At 34.7% G+C, this 12,702-nt stretch overlaps 1 pseudogene; it reads left to right on the forward strand.

Annotated features, from left to right (window-relative positions):
• Positions 1-459: 459 nt before the first annotated feature.
• LOC109454558 (ubiquitin-conjugating enzyme E2 R2) lies at positions 460-1,116 on the forward strand (annotated as a pseudogene).
• Positions 1,117-12,702: the final 11,586 nt, after the last annotated feature.

Raw genomic sequence — 12,702 nt, forward strand, 5'->3', positions numbered from 1 at the left:
AATTAAAAAAAAAAAAAATCAAGAACTAGCCCTGGATCCCATGTGCACTCCATCTGGCTCCAGCAGCCTCTGAAGGCAGAGGTCCAGCAGACAGCACTCACTGCCGGCCTGCCCTCTCTCCATCACAGGTCCTTGGCGGCCTTTCTTTGCTTCCCTTTAGTGTACTACCTTCAAGGCCCCCTGGTGGAGGGGAGGGCTGAGACCTGGAGTGAATTTCCTTAACACCCTGAACTCCTCCCTCTATCCGGCGCCTGTGTGAGGAGAAGGGTCCAGCCAGTGTCCTGTGTGAGGAGGGCCCGGGTCAGCCCAACTGCCGTCTGGGGACTGGTCCGGTGTGCCTGGTGGCAGGTGTGTGAAGACAGGGGCCCAGTGCAGCCCAGCCGGAGAGCGAGAGGAGGGGCGGAGCTTGGTCCAGCTCCACCCATGTGTGAGAACTGGGGTTGGGCAGCAGCAGCGGCGATGGCCCAGCAGCACGTGACCAGCTCCCAGAAGGCCCTGATGCTGGAGCTGAAATCCCTGCTAGAGGACCTTCTGGCGACCTTTACAACTGGGAGGTTGCCATCTTCAGACCCCCCCAACACCCTCTACGAAGGTGGCTACATCAAGGCGCATATTAAATTTCCTATTGACTATCCATATTCACCACCTATCTTAAGATTCTTGACCAAAATGTGTCACTCCAATATTTATGAGAATGGAGATGTATGCATTTCAATTCTTCATCTACCTGTAGATGACCCACAGAGTGGTGAACTGCCCTCCCAAAGGTGGAATCCTGCTCAGGATGACAGGACTATCCTGTTAAGTGTGATCTCATACCTTCTCCCCAGCCCATGTGGATGTTTCCGTTATGCTCAGGAAATGTAGGCACAGCAAAAGGAAAAGACAAAGCATATACTGACATCATTAGGAAACAGGTATCAGCCACGAGAGCCAAAGCAGAGATGGATGGAGTGAAAGTCCCCACGACTCCGGAGGAATATTGCATCAAAACTAAAATGCCTCCCAATTAACAGCTCAGATTTGCTTTATAACCACTTGTACAAGGACAGCATTGATGATGAAGATGAGGAGGAAGATGATGCCGGCTGTTATAATGATGATTCTGAGTCCTGATGTGCTCTTTGGATGTCCCTGTATTGCCCTGCAGTCTCAGGCCAAAGGGAGGGGAGCAAGTGGGGACCCAGCAGTGGCCCCTCAGCAAAAACCTAAGGCAGAGAGTAGGGAAAACAAACACGGCTCCTGCTGATTGCCCTTATGGATTTCAGTTTGCTCCTTTTTATGGACCTCTTAATGGAGAGAAGGTAATCCTCCACATTATGTCCGAATTCTTGCATTCTTCACCTTTCATCACTGTATTTATTTATTTATTTATTTATTTATTTATTTATTTATTTATTTATTTATTTATTTTTCTTTAAACCCAAACCCCTGCCTCACTTTGTGTCTACAAAGTGTTCACAACAAAACACGTTTGGTCTGTTTTCAGACTCTTGAAGAATATAAGTCTTTCATCAAGACGTTTAATGTGTTTAAAGCTGAGAACCCCTTGAGAGTTCACATGTGCTACATAGGCTGGGTAGCAAAAGAATATGGAAACAAACAAACAAACAAAAATCCCACAAAACCAACTTTAAAAAAAGAACTTGCCAAGGTTTAGCTGCTCCATTTACATTAGTGTGTGTGTATTTGTTCAGCCCCATGGTGGTGAACTTTGTTTTTTTCCTGTTGTTAAGTCTGGGGTATGGGGGTGTCAAGGACTTTGTGGTTAAGTCTGATGAAATGTGTTACTAAGGGCAGAGCTCCTTCAGCCTTCAGGAAATCATCCTAACACAGAGGCCTCAGTACTCTGAGGAGAGAAATCAGATTTTGCTTTTTTGAAATTGATTGGGATCTAAAGCTTGAAATAAATATTCATACTTTACATAGAAAAAAAATTAAAAGCTAAAAGCCCAATTAATATAATATTTATATGGACTTATATTAGGGATAGAAATAAAAAGTATACAAATTAATTGCAATAGTTATATTTTAAGTAAATCAAAATATATCATGGCATTTTGCACAATAGAGAAAGTAGAAGGAATGTTAAGAGTGAGATAGATGCCAAAATTATTAATTTTGTGTTTTTAAGGGAAACATAACTATATGTATGTTTTATGTATAGTTAATCTGATTTGTATATTGCTCCTTACATTTAGACTGGGGAAACTGAGTTTGACTGAAATCTTCTAAAATAAATCTAGGTATAATCAACTGGTAATACAATAATATTTCTGAGCAGAAATCCTAAACCTGCAAAATACATTGCAACTCATATTAGTTCTTTTGCTAACAGACCAGAAAACATTTGAAGCCCTGGAGATTTTGACTCAGCTTTCTTGTTTTGACTCAGTTTTATTTCTCCTAAGGCTGAATTTGAGAAATATTTCTTCTTTTATGCTATCCACTTTACCTCTCTTTTCTCTTCTTAAATCCCACTGCTCTCCTTTGCTAGTACAAACACATATCTGCTACAGGCAAGTCTTGCCTAGGGATGTCTCTATTGATTGTGACTTTTCATGAGGCTAAGTCTTAAAAAGTTAATATAACCATTATGGATCACATTTTGATATAATTTATATCAGATATAATTTAAAATTTTCCTTAATGTTATACTCTTTTTTTTTTTCTCCTTTCTTGTCTTCTCTCCATCGTTAAGCTATATTCATTTGTTTTGAATTTTCCTGCTGACAGGTGACTGAGTAGCCACATGGAAAGTGCAGTTTCAACATCATTTCTATTCGGTTGGTGAAAAAGTTTAAAAGGTTAAAAATAATTGCAAAAACCGCAATTACTTTTGCACCAAACTAATATTAAAATTCACTTTATTCAGTAACTGACAAAGAGTAACATCAATATCAATAGGGTGGATTAATACGCAGGGTTCTTGCTTTTCTCTTACATGTAACAAAGGGGTCCTCCGCGACACCACATTTAGACCTCAGTGACAGAAGGCTCTGGGAACTCATGGTTGACTTTGTTATTTGATAGCTGACTCAGGGAAGCTCTGACTGATGCTTAGAAGTGTCTGCTGAAAAACAACTCAGCTGGGCAGAACATGTGCTGAGACTAAATGACAACAGAGAATCCAAACACCTGCTGTCTAGTGAACTGAAATAGGCCACTGTAAGCTAGAAAAAGAGATGTAAAAAAAGAGTTACCAAAACCACACATCTTCAAGAAATTCGGCATTGGATTCAATTTTACACAGTGCTCAACCTGAGTAAAGATTGTTTTCCAGAGAATTGTTTAGAGAACAGAGTAAACAGATGTGTGGAAAACAGACCACAGAAATTTTGGATATAATAGGCTGTTTGATTCCCCTAATACAGCTGTATACTAAAGCACTGGTCTTTACAATAAAGACCAGAAGTAGGGACAAAACTGTGCCCTGTCCCCTTCCTTTTTCTTAGTTAATAAGAACTGACATTCCAAAGCCAGTTCTGAACTAAGCCATAAAGCATTCAGTTATTTTCAAGCCAAGTGAAAGTGGAAATCTGTTCTTACAAAGTAGATGTGGGCCTTGTGGTATAGTGTAGGTCCAGAAACAGAAAAATTCCAAGATTTTTTTCACTGAAAAGAGTTAGAACAAGAATGGAGCCAATATGTTCAACAATGACTAACGGAAGGAGCTAGCAAACAGCAAGGCCTAGTCATACTGCTGAGGCCCACGTCAGGATTTTTCTTTGAGCTGGAATACATAGAAATTTTAAACATTCAAAAGGCTAAGAAAAAAGGAAAGCAAGGAGCAATATACCTTTCTCATGAAAGAATTTGGAAAAGCTCTTCCCTGATAGTTTTGCAAAACTATGTAGGTCTGCTTTTACAGGATGAGATAATGCTCTATTCGAATGTCATCGGTTTTGTGGCAAATTCCACCCTTTCTGACAGATGCCCTTCCTTCATTACATATATAATGTAGCATCTGACATTGTGCCTTCTCAAAGACTACTCTGAGGATCAGGTTGACCAGAGGGCTTGGTACAAGTGGTGTGGTAAAGGATGACCACACTCATAACACCATGAAGACAGTTAGGCTACACGTCCCTACAGTTGCTGGGTCTGATTAAGAGTCCTTAAGAATTCAAGTTTCATGAAGTGGAGTTTGTACCTGATGAATGTGCTTCACAGTCAAATATATCAACATAGAGGTTTTAAAGGTGGTAGCATTAGCTCCAAAGCCATTGTGGTATTGACAATGAAAAACAGTACTTAGGACCTCAGAGAGGAGCCCACGTTATCTCCATGTTGAACAGGGTCTTCCTTAAACACCAGCCTGAGAAAGGGGACTGTGGTTAACTAAGTGGCAATAACAATATTTAGTGCTGCCTTCCTGACAGTTGGAATCCAGTACCCTCACCCTTGTTTCTGTCTTTAAGAAGGTTCACAGGACACTTAAAAATGAATTGTATTGTTCCCATCAGTAGCATCAGCTTCCATAATCTCCCTGCAATACCTCTGATTCTGCATCTGGGTACACTGTCTTCAGTGGTTTATACTATTGTTGCCCTGACATAGTATAGCTACTGCATTGCAGCTTCACCTGCCTGGTATTTTATGGGGGAAGTTTACTTCTCTGCCTGTCCTGGGCTGGGCACTGGGCCAACCTCTCTAAGGTGGCCTCCTAGGTCAGAGGCCTTGTTCACTTCTCCACTTCTGCTAACACCCTCTCTTCCACCAACACTGGCCTTGTCAACATGGAACTTTCTGTGCTAGTTTCCAAATCACCCTTCCTATGCCATAGACTCTCGCAGCCTTTGTGAAGATGCCAATTTCTTGCCCCAAAGCCAGGTGCTAAAAGGACGAATGATAATCTCTCTATTGCTCCCCAATTCCCAGAAGCCACTGTGCAGCCAGAAAGGCTCTCTTATTTCTGACTTACAAGACCAAAGTGTTCCAGAATCTCCTCTCCTGGTTCTTCCCATCATTTGGCTCAGTTCACACCAAGAAGCAATTTTATGGCCACAATCCAAATGTAATATGAATAAAGCAAGATAGCAATTAAATGGCCAATATCAGTATAAGTTGTTTAAAATAAGCCTCAAGAGGACTACAGAATCTCTGTATTTTCCTCTTTGTATCTTATGTCAAGCAATTTATCATGAAATAAATGAATCTTGAGTTTCTTTATAAGACATGAAGTAGATATTAAAATCAGGGAGAAAATGATAATCAAAGGGACATTCAATGAACAATAGTTGAATAAATGAATAAATGCATGAACGGAGACCTATTTAGATTAGAAACATGGCATGCAATGACCTTAAATTTTCCAAACACTTTCCAAAATGTTCTCCCTACACTATTTTCACTCCTATTATCAAATGTTTTTGTCTTTGTATTTCCTTAAGAAATATGAAATTTCAACACATAGATTTAGATGCTTAATATTTCTGTTCTAAGAAAAGACATTTCCTAATCATCATACAGAATGCTTTCCTTATTTTACTATATGTGTCTATTTGTAAATACTCTTTCATTTCACATTGGACTTTAATCATAGGAAGAATTTGATCTGAGATTTGTCACCTAGAAAAAAAAAAGTAATGAGTTTTTGAAGTAAAATAGACACTAATGGATGCTAAGGCAGGCTTTGTGATCCTTCCTGATGAATGTGCATGAAGATGATCAATCAAGCCTATACTCAGCTGTTATGATATAGATCATCTCTACTGTATGATGACAGCTCCAATATGGCCTTCCTAATCTTGCTCTCATGCCAGCATGTCAGGCCGATTTTTGTGTAATAGTGAGAATATGATGAACAGCACTTACATTTCATTCACATTATTGTATTGATTCTAAAGTTGATAAATGTTGACTCAGCTTCACCCACCAAGAGAGTGGGGAAGTGCTTCTGTATCATGAGGAATCGGGGTAGTCCTTCCTGCTTCCTAATCTTACACGAGAATTCTGAGGGTGCAGTGCTTTGTTAGATACCTAGAAAACAGATAAAAGGATTTTGGTCTGTAGCCCAAGAGTGGTAGTCAATGGAATTTATTCCAAGCAGGTACGGTCATTTGAGGAGGGTAGCTCTAGTTCCTCCATGCTAAAAATTGTCAGAGATCATCTACTATTAATGTTCACTTTCTAGGAATCCACTGCCATCCCCTTGGAGGTCTCATCTCAGGGTATAGGTCACAATGCTCGGTCCTGTCACAAAATCTACCATCTTTGCCAACTTTGACCTGTGAGCAGGTCAAATGTACCTCTTCCAGACTAATTACCAGCTTTATTTAGTCTGCCAGTATATTCTTAAAACAGATATCTGCATTGAAGTGTTACTTTGCTGTATTAAAATATAGCCTCCACAACACAAAACATATATTTTTTTGTTATACTGAGGAGACCAGGTTCAGTTGAAAATTTAAAAGTCTTTTTTTTTTTCTTTTCAGAATAAAATATTTTGCTTTATTTCTAGTAGGAGGATACTTTCACTCCCTTGCAGTTACATAACATACCTTGTGTAGAAGAAAAAAAAAAAAAAAAACAGGTTAAAGAGAGCATAACTTTGAAAGTCTATTGGTGTGTCTTTTGGTTGAAAAACCTGCTTGCTTCCAATCTTCACATGGCTGGATTTTTCTTGGTGTTCAGGTCTCAGTTCCCTCCTCTAAGAGGTCTTCCTTGACTACTCTATCTAAGGTATTTCCTGCTGTCATTTTCCATCTTCTCATGCTGCTTTATTTTCTGTATGGCACTCTCATTGTTTAACATTTCTTTTCTTTTCTCTAAAAGTCTTTTCGAAACAGAGGAGTGAAAAACCCTGACAATATGTGTGTATGTATGGTATCTATCATCTATCTGTCTGTCTATCTATCTATCTATCTATCTTTCTATCTATCCATCTATTTATCATCTACCTAGATAAGATAGATAGATTGGTACAAGCCCGAGGACAATAGTAAGAAAAATACAGATAATATTACATTGATACATTATCCTGCCACACTGGCAACCTTACTTATTCATTTATATAACAAAATATTTATTGAGAAATTTTAAAACATGGTATATACAGGTAGCTATCATTGGAAAACAGCTAAGATAGGCAAATATTTTACTTATCTCTGGACCCAATTCTTCAAGTTGTCTACATTTAGAAAGAGAGAATATAAATAAAATTGAAAATAAACACAAGATAAGCCATATGGAAAAAATAGGGACCTTGAGAGAGTTGCGGGTATTATGAGTGTCACTTAACATTCTTGCTGATTAGTCTGGTAGCCCCAGGCAATGTAAATAGCTGAAAGGACATTTTCTTTTCAAACATACTTAAACAGTAACTACATATGATACATGAGATATCTACATATATCTACATCTTTCGCAATATAGTGAAATGTCCTTTTCACAATTTTTACAACTTCAATTTATGCCATCCAAAATATGTTCTTGTTAAAAATAATTATGAATCAATGAAAAAAAGTAACTGTTCACCACATAGCACATCGACAGTCCTGTGTTAATAAGTCTAAGTAGTTTTTTCAATTAATGTAATGTAAAAATGCCAGGACATGACTCAAGATCAAAGGCCAAGACTTTTGAGAGTATTAAAAGTTTAACAGTTATTTCCTCATGAAAGGTCTACCCTAGAGAAGAGTAAAATGCAGCATCTGCTTCCTGTTAATTTCCTGAAGAAAAATTGTGAAATGTTCTAAACTAAGATGAACAGTCATCAAACAGCTGTTTTTGTGGCAAAAAAGTGGAAAGGATTCCGGCTGTTTTACTTTAGGGGACCTATAGAAGACACTCTTTTATTATTAGCATCAAGGAAGTGTAATGACTACATTGACCCTTCAACTTCATGCCATTTTACTGAAGTTGTATATGTGCTAGACAACTTCATGTCTCATCAGTACCTGAAAATAGTGCAAGTTATGAAATTTGTGTAAAGAAAACATATAGAACATTCCACTTCTATTAGACATCCTCAAGTACTACAATAGTGCTGACTACAACATGTGGATTATTTTTGACAACACAGTCCTGGAAAAAGAAAAGAAAAACTGTGTTATTGATCCATTTACATTATCCACACACACAGAACAGTCTCTCTCAACTGTCTGACACAAATATAAAAAAAAATAAACAGCAATCAATATGTGTAAAATATAAATGAGAGTCAACTGTACAATCTTACTTTTGGTTACTATAAATTATAGAACACATAAAAGTGAGAAGAAGTAATATTCCATTGGACAAGTCCACGTATGCATTTTATCAGTTATCCATTAAGAATAATGTGATGTAAAATGTTCCAAAGTTCTAATTCCACTAGAACATAGATGTAGTCCACCAAATTTGGTGAAAATTGAATTCCATTTTAAAATTTTTATTACAAAAAGGGATAACATTCTAAAAATTATTTATTCAAACTTCGGAGGAGAGAATTAAAATGGTGCAAAGTTATTTGGAGGATTCATCTAAGCTCACAAGATGTATACTTCCTTACCCCATCACTATGGGTAACACGAATATCACAAGTCTCAACTAGAAAATGAAAATAATAACTAAATTGTCTGTAATATATTTTAAAATGTTTGGAAACCAAGTGAGCCTTTGCATGAAGGTAAGGACTGTGTTTAAACTATTCACAACCCCATCTTCAGTACCTAGAATGGTACCTGGCTTATAGTATAGACTCTCATTAAATATTCACTCAAATGATAAGTCAAATCTGCCCCCTATTCCTTCGGAAATTCTCAACCATGTTAACATTTCTTTGTAAGCATACTAACTACTCAGGAAAGTTTCTTACATACTTGCACAAATGTGCATACATTGTCATCACTCTCAAATAAACACAATTAGAGTAATAATGATCTTAAGAATATGATATATTTTTATTATTGGCACACACCTAGCCTTACTTACTTGAATGAATGATTTACTTACTTAGTTACTTGCTTATTTAGTCTTCCTCTCTTGTGCCCTTCCTTCCTTCTTTCTTCATAATAAAGCAGTATGATCCATGAAACTACTACCCGTTCTAGAAACTAGGACCTTGACAGTAATTTTCATCTAGCCATGTGATCCTCCTCCATGGTAGGCTCCTGCCTCCCTCCCCCCAAATTACCATGTCCTTCAATTTTTTTTTATTTTCCTATATTCCTTTTCAGATAATTTTGTCTTATACGTAATATGTATATATATATATGTATATCTATACACACACACATATATATACACACATATGTATATATATATGTATGTATATATGTATATATACACACACACACATATATATACATACATATATACATATATATATATGAAAAGTGAATGCAAGTAAATAGACATATATTTGAGATCTTTTAACTAAGAAAGACATCATTAATTGTGTAATTTGGGGTGAATTATTTTTATTTTGTATTTGAGATTCATACATTAGCAAACAGTACTGCAGGTCATTAACTTGTATTATTTTATTAGTATCCCAGTTTATATATGCACTCTTGTCATAATGTATTTGGATCGTTTCTTCCTTTTTTACTGTACTATTATTTATAGCATCTTTGTGAGTGTCCTGGTAAATATCTCCCAAGGTACAGATGCAAAAAATACATCTTAGTTATATAGCTACCATGTTTCCCCGAAAATAAGACCTAGCTGGACAATCAACTCTATTGCGTCTTTTGGAGCAAAAGTTAATATAAGACTCAGTCTTATAGTATATATTATATATTATACATTTTATATATTATATATTACATATTACATATTATATATTATATTATATTATGCTATACTACATTGTATTATACCTGGTCTTATATTATAGTAAAATAAGATCGGGTCTTATATTAATTTTTGCTCCAAAAGATGCATTAGAGCTGATTGTCTGGCTAGGTCTTATTTTCAGGGGAAACAGTAGGTGAGTAACTGCTGAATCACAGGATATGCGAACATTTAACTGTATGATGCAATGACAGACCAAAGAATGTCAAATGGTATCTGTTCCTTATCTTGATTTGCATTTTCCTGATAGTAACTAAATTGTTTTGAAAAAAGGAAAGGCATAATTTTTAATTTATCACATTTGTTAATTTTAAATAGTAAGCCCTATTATGTACTGCTTAAGCAATGTAGTTTAATCCATAGGGTATGTTGTTTTAAACAATATGTAAACTTTTTAATTGGTGATGGTATTGGAATTCTTGAGAATTATTGCTTTTCTTGGCCCTTAACTCTCCTACATAAACTTTAAAAATTTCATAAAATACAACTTGAGATAATGATTGGAATTTTGTTGAATCTATATACATATCAATTAAGGAAGACTAGAGAAATTCCGCTTTTTAATCTCTCCATTTATTTCAGTTTTTTTTAATTCACTTAACAATGTTTTATGTTTCTGCCTGTAAAGACTCCTATCTATATTTTGTAATATAGATTATGAGGTCTTGAATACTATTGAACATTTTTTTATTTTCAATTACGTTTTACACATGTTTGTCATTGGTGTAGTGAAAAGCAATAGATTTTGCGTATTAATTACAATCAGTTACTTTTATAAATTGTTGTATATTTTCTGATAATTTGTCTAACATTTTGGTTTTGTATGCAAATGTTTACATAGAAACGCACATCATTTGTAAATGTTAATGTTTACATAGAAACACATTTTTTCTATAATTATTAAATCTTTAATTTATTTTCCTATGATGTTGTGTTGGCTAGGACCTCAAATCAATGTTCAATAAAAGCAGTAATGGAAGGATCCTTGTTATTAACTCTGATTTTAAAACAAAAAAGTGTTTCTAATATATCCCATTTAGTATCCTGTTTGTTTTAAATAATTTTAATAGATATTTTTTGACTGGTTTAGGAAGTCTCTTCTTTTCCTAATTTACTAAGAGTTTTAACATGAATTTCTACCAAATTTATTTTTTGAGTCTATTGAAATTCTTGTGTAATTTTTTTTCTTCAACAATTGTTGTGTCATACTCAGCCAAATTCAGTAATTTAATTCATATTACTTGTATGGCTCAGCTAAGGGCTAGCAATTTTCTGGGGGATTTTTTCCTTCAATGTTTAATTAAGCATTCTATTATGGCAAATTTAAGATTCCTTAGGACCCAAACTTAATTTGGATAAATTATCTTGGTTTTGCTTTATCCACATATTATTTTTAATGGTATCATTGCTAGTTTGTTACTTTATATACTTTTCTCAATTTAGGGCAAATATTTCTAGCAAATATATTCAGGTTTTATGATTAATGATAAGATTGAACATATCCAGCACACAATACCTATTTAATATAGTATAAAATAAATGATTTTGTGTTCTATAAACCCAATATGAATTCCCATTGTACCACTAATTAGCTTTGCAACATTCAGAAATCCATATATTTCTTTGCATTTTAGTTTATTTATCTGCAATAATGCATACTTTTCATTTTTTGATCATTAGAGATCTGGCCTGTATGAAGTGGACAAGAAATAATAGTTATTACTTTTTATTGCCACTGTGATTACAACTATTGATATTATTCTATAACAAATATTAAATAACAGTAGACAGGCATAACACAACGTGAGATTATTATAAGAAAACTTGTTAGGATTTTATATTATATATATATGCCAAACTTTCAAATAATCTGAGATTGCCAAATACGAGTACTTAAAAGTAATACTTCTCATTTCTAAAAGTATAATTAAACCTTGGAGTGTCCAAATGAAATTCACATTCTATTCAGTGTGTGCAGAATTGGACCACCTTTGGGCTGATTCTGGATACACAATTGTGGACCTACTTCTCTATTTTGAATACTAATAAATGATTGTTTCCATGCATACAAGATGACTAGTTAGAATAATAAGCTTTTCACAATTTATTTTTGCTTTTAAATAATGAACTCACGTGTCATACAGTAGATATTGTTCTTATTTATTTTAAATAATAATAATCTCATTGTGCTTTAAACATAAGTAGGGGTTAATAGATAGAGCTAAGTTGCTATGGGACTTATATTTTCAGTAATTATTATAGAAAAATCAATGTGACAATTGCATGCTCTTTGCAATAGTATTTTAGAAGGCCTGATTGTACAAACAAATATACTACAGAGGGTGCCAAAAAAACCGTATACACATTATAAGAAAGGAAAAAACTGTATTAAAATTGTAATACAATGAATGACACTAACATTCATTTGATTAATGCCATCTTTTGAGCAAATGTCATACTATACATTGCTACCGCAATTCAACTTCAAAAAGTAATACATAGATAACATCTCTTAAAATGTGTACATTTTTTGGCACCCCTGGTACATATTGGACTTAGACTTTATACGCACTCATTACTTACAAGTTAAACCATTAAATATTTTAATGTATTATTTTTTTCAGACAATCCTTGTATATCCTCATAGGCTTTAGATAGTACAGAATAAATTTATTTCCACGATAAAGTTTATGTTATTAAAATACTGTAGTTTTTGAATGAGTTAAAACATTGTTTTATTTTAAATATTTAAAAAAATGGGTATCCTACTTCTTTTTTATGCATTTGAGGTACCAAAGACATATAAATGTATAACAAAATAATGACATACAATAAATAACAAGTAAATACCAGAGAAATTCATAACTGGTAGTCTACTTTAATAGTATATAATGGTACTTATATAAACCAAAGGGTGTTTTT

The sequence above is a fragment of the Rhinolophus sinicus genome, linkage group LG12, assembly GCF_036562045.2.
Source record: "Rhinolophus sinicus isolate RSC01 linkage group LG12, ASM3656204v1, whole genome shotgun sequence".
Lineage (NCBI taxonomy): Eukaryota > Metazoa > Chordata > Mammalia > Chiroptera > Rhinolophidae > Rhinolophus > Rhinolophus sinicus.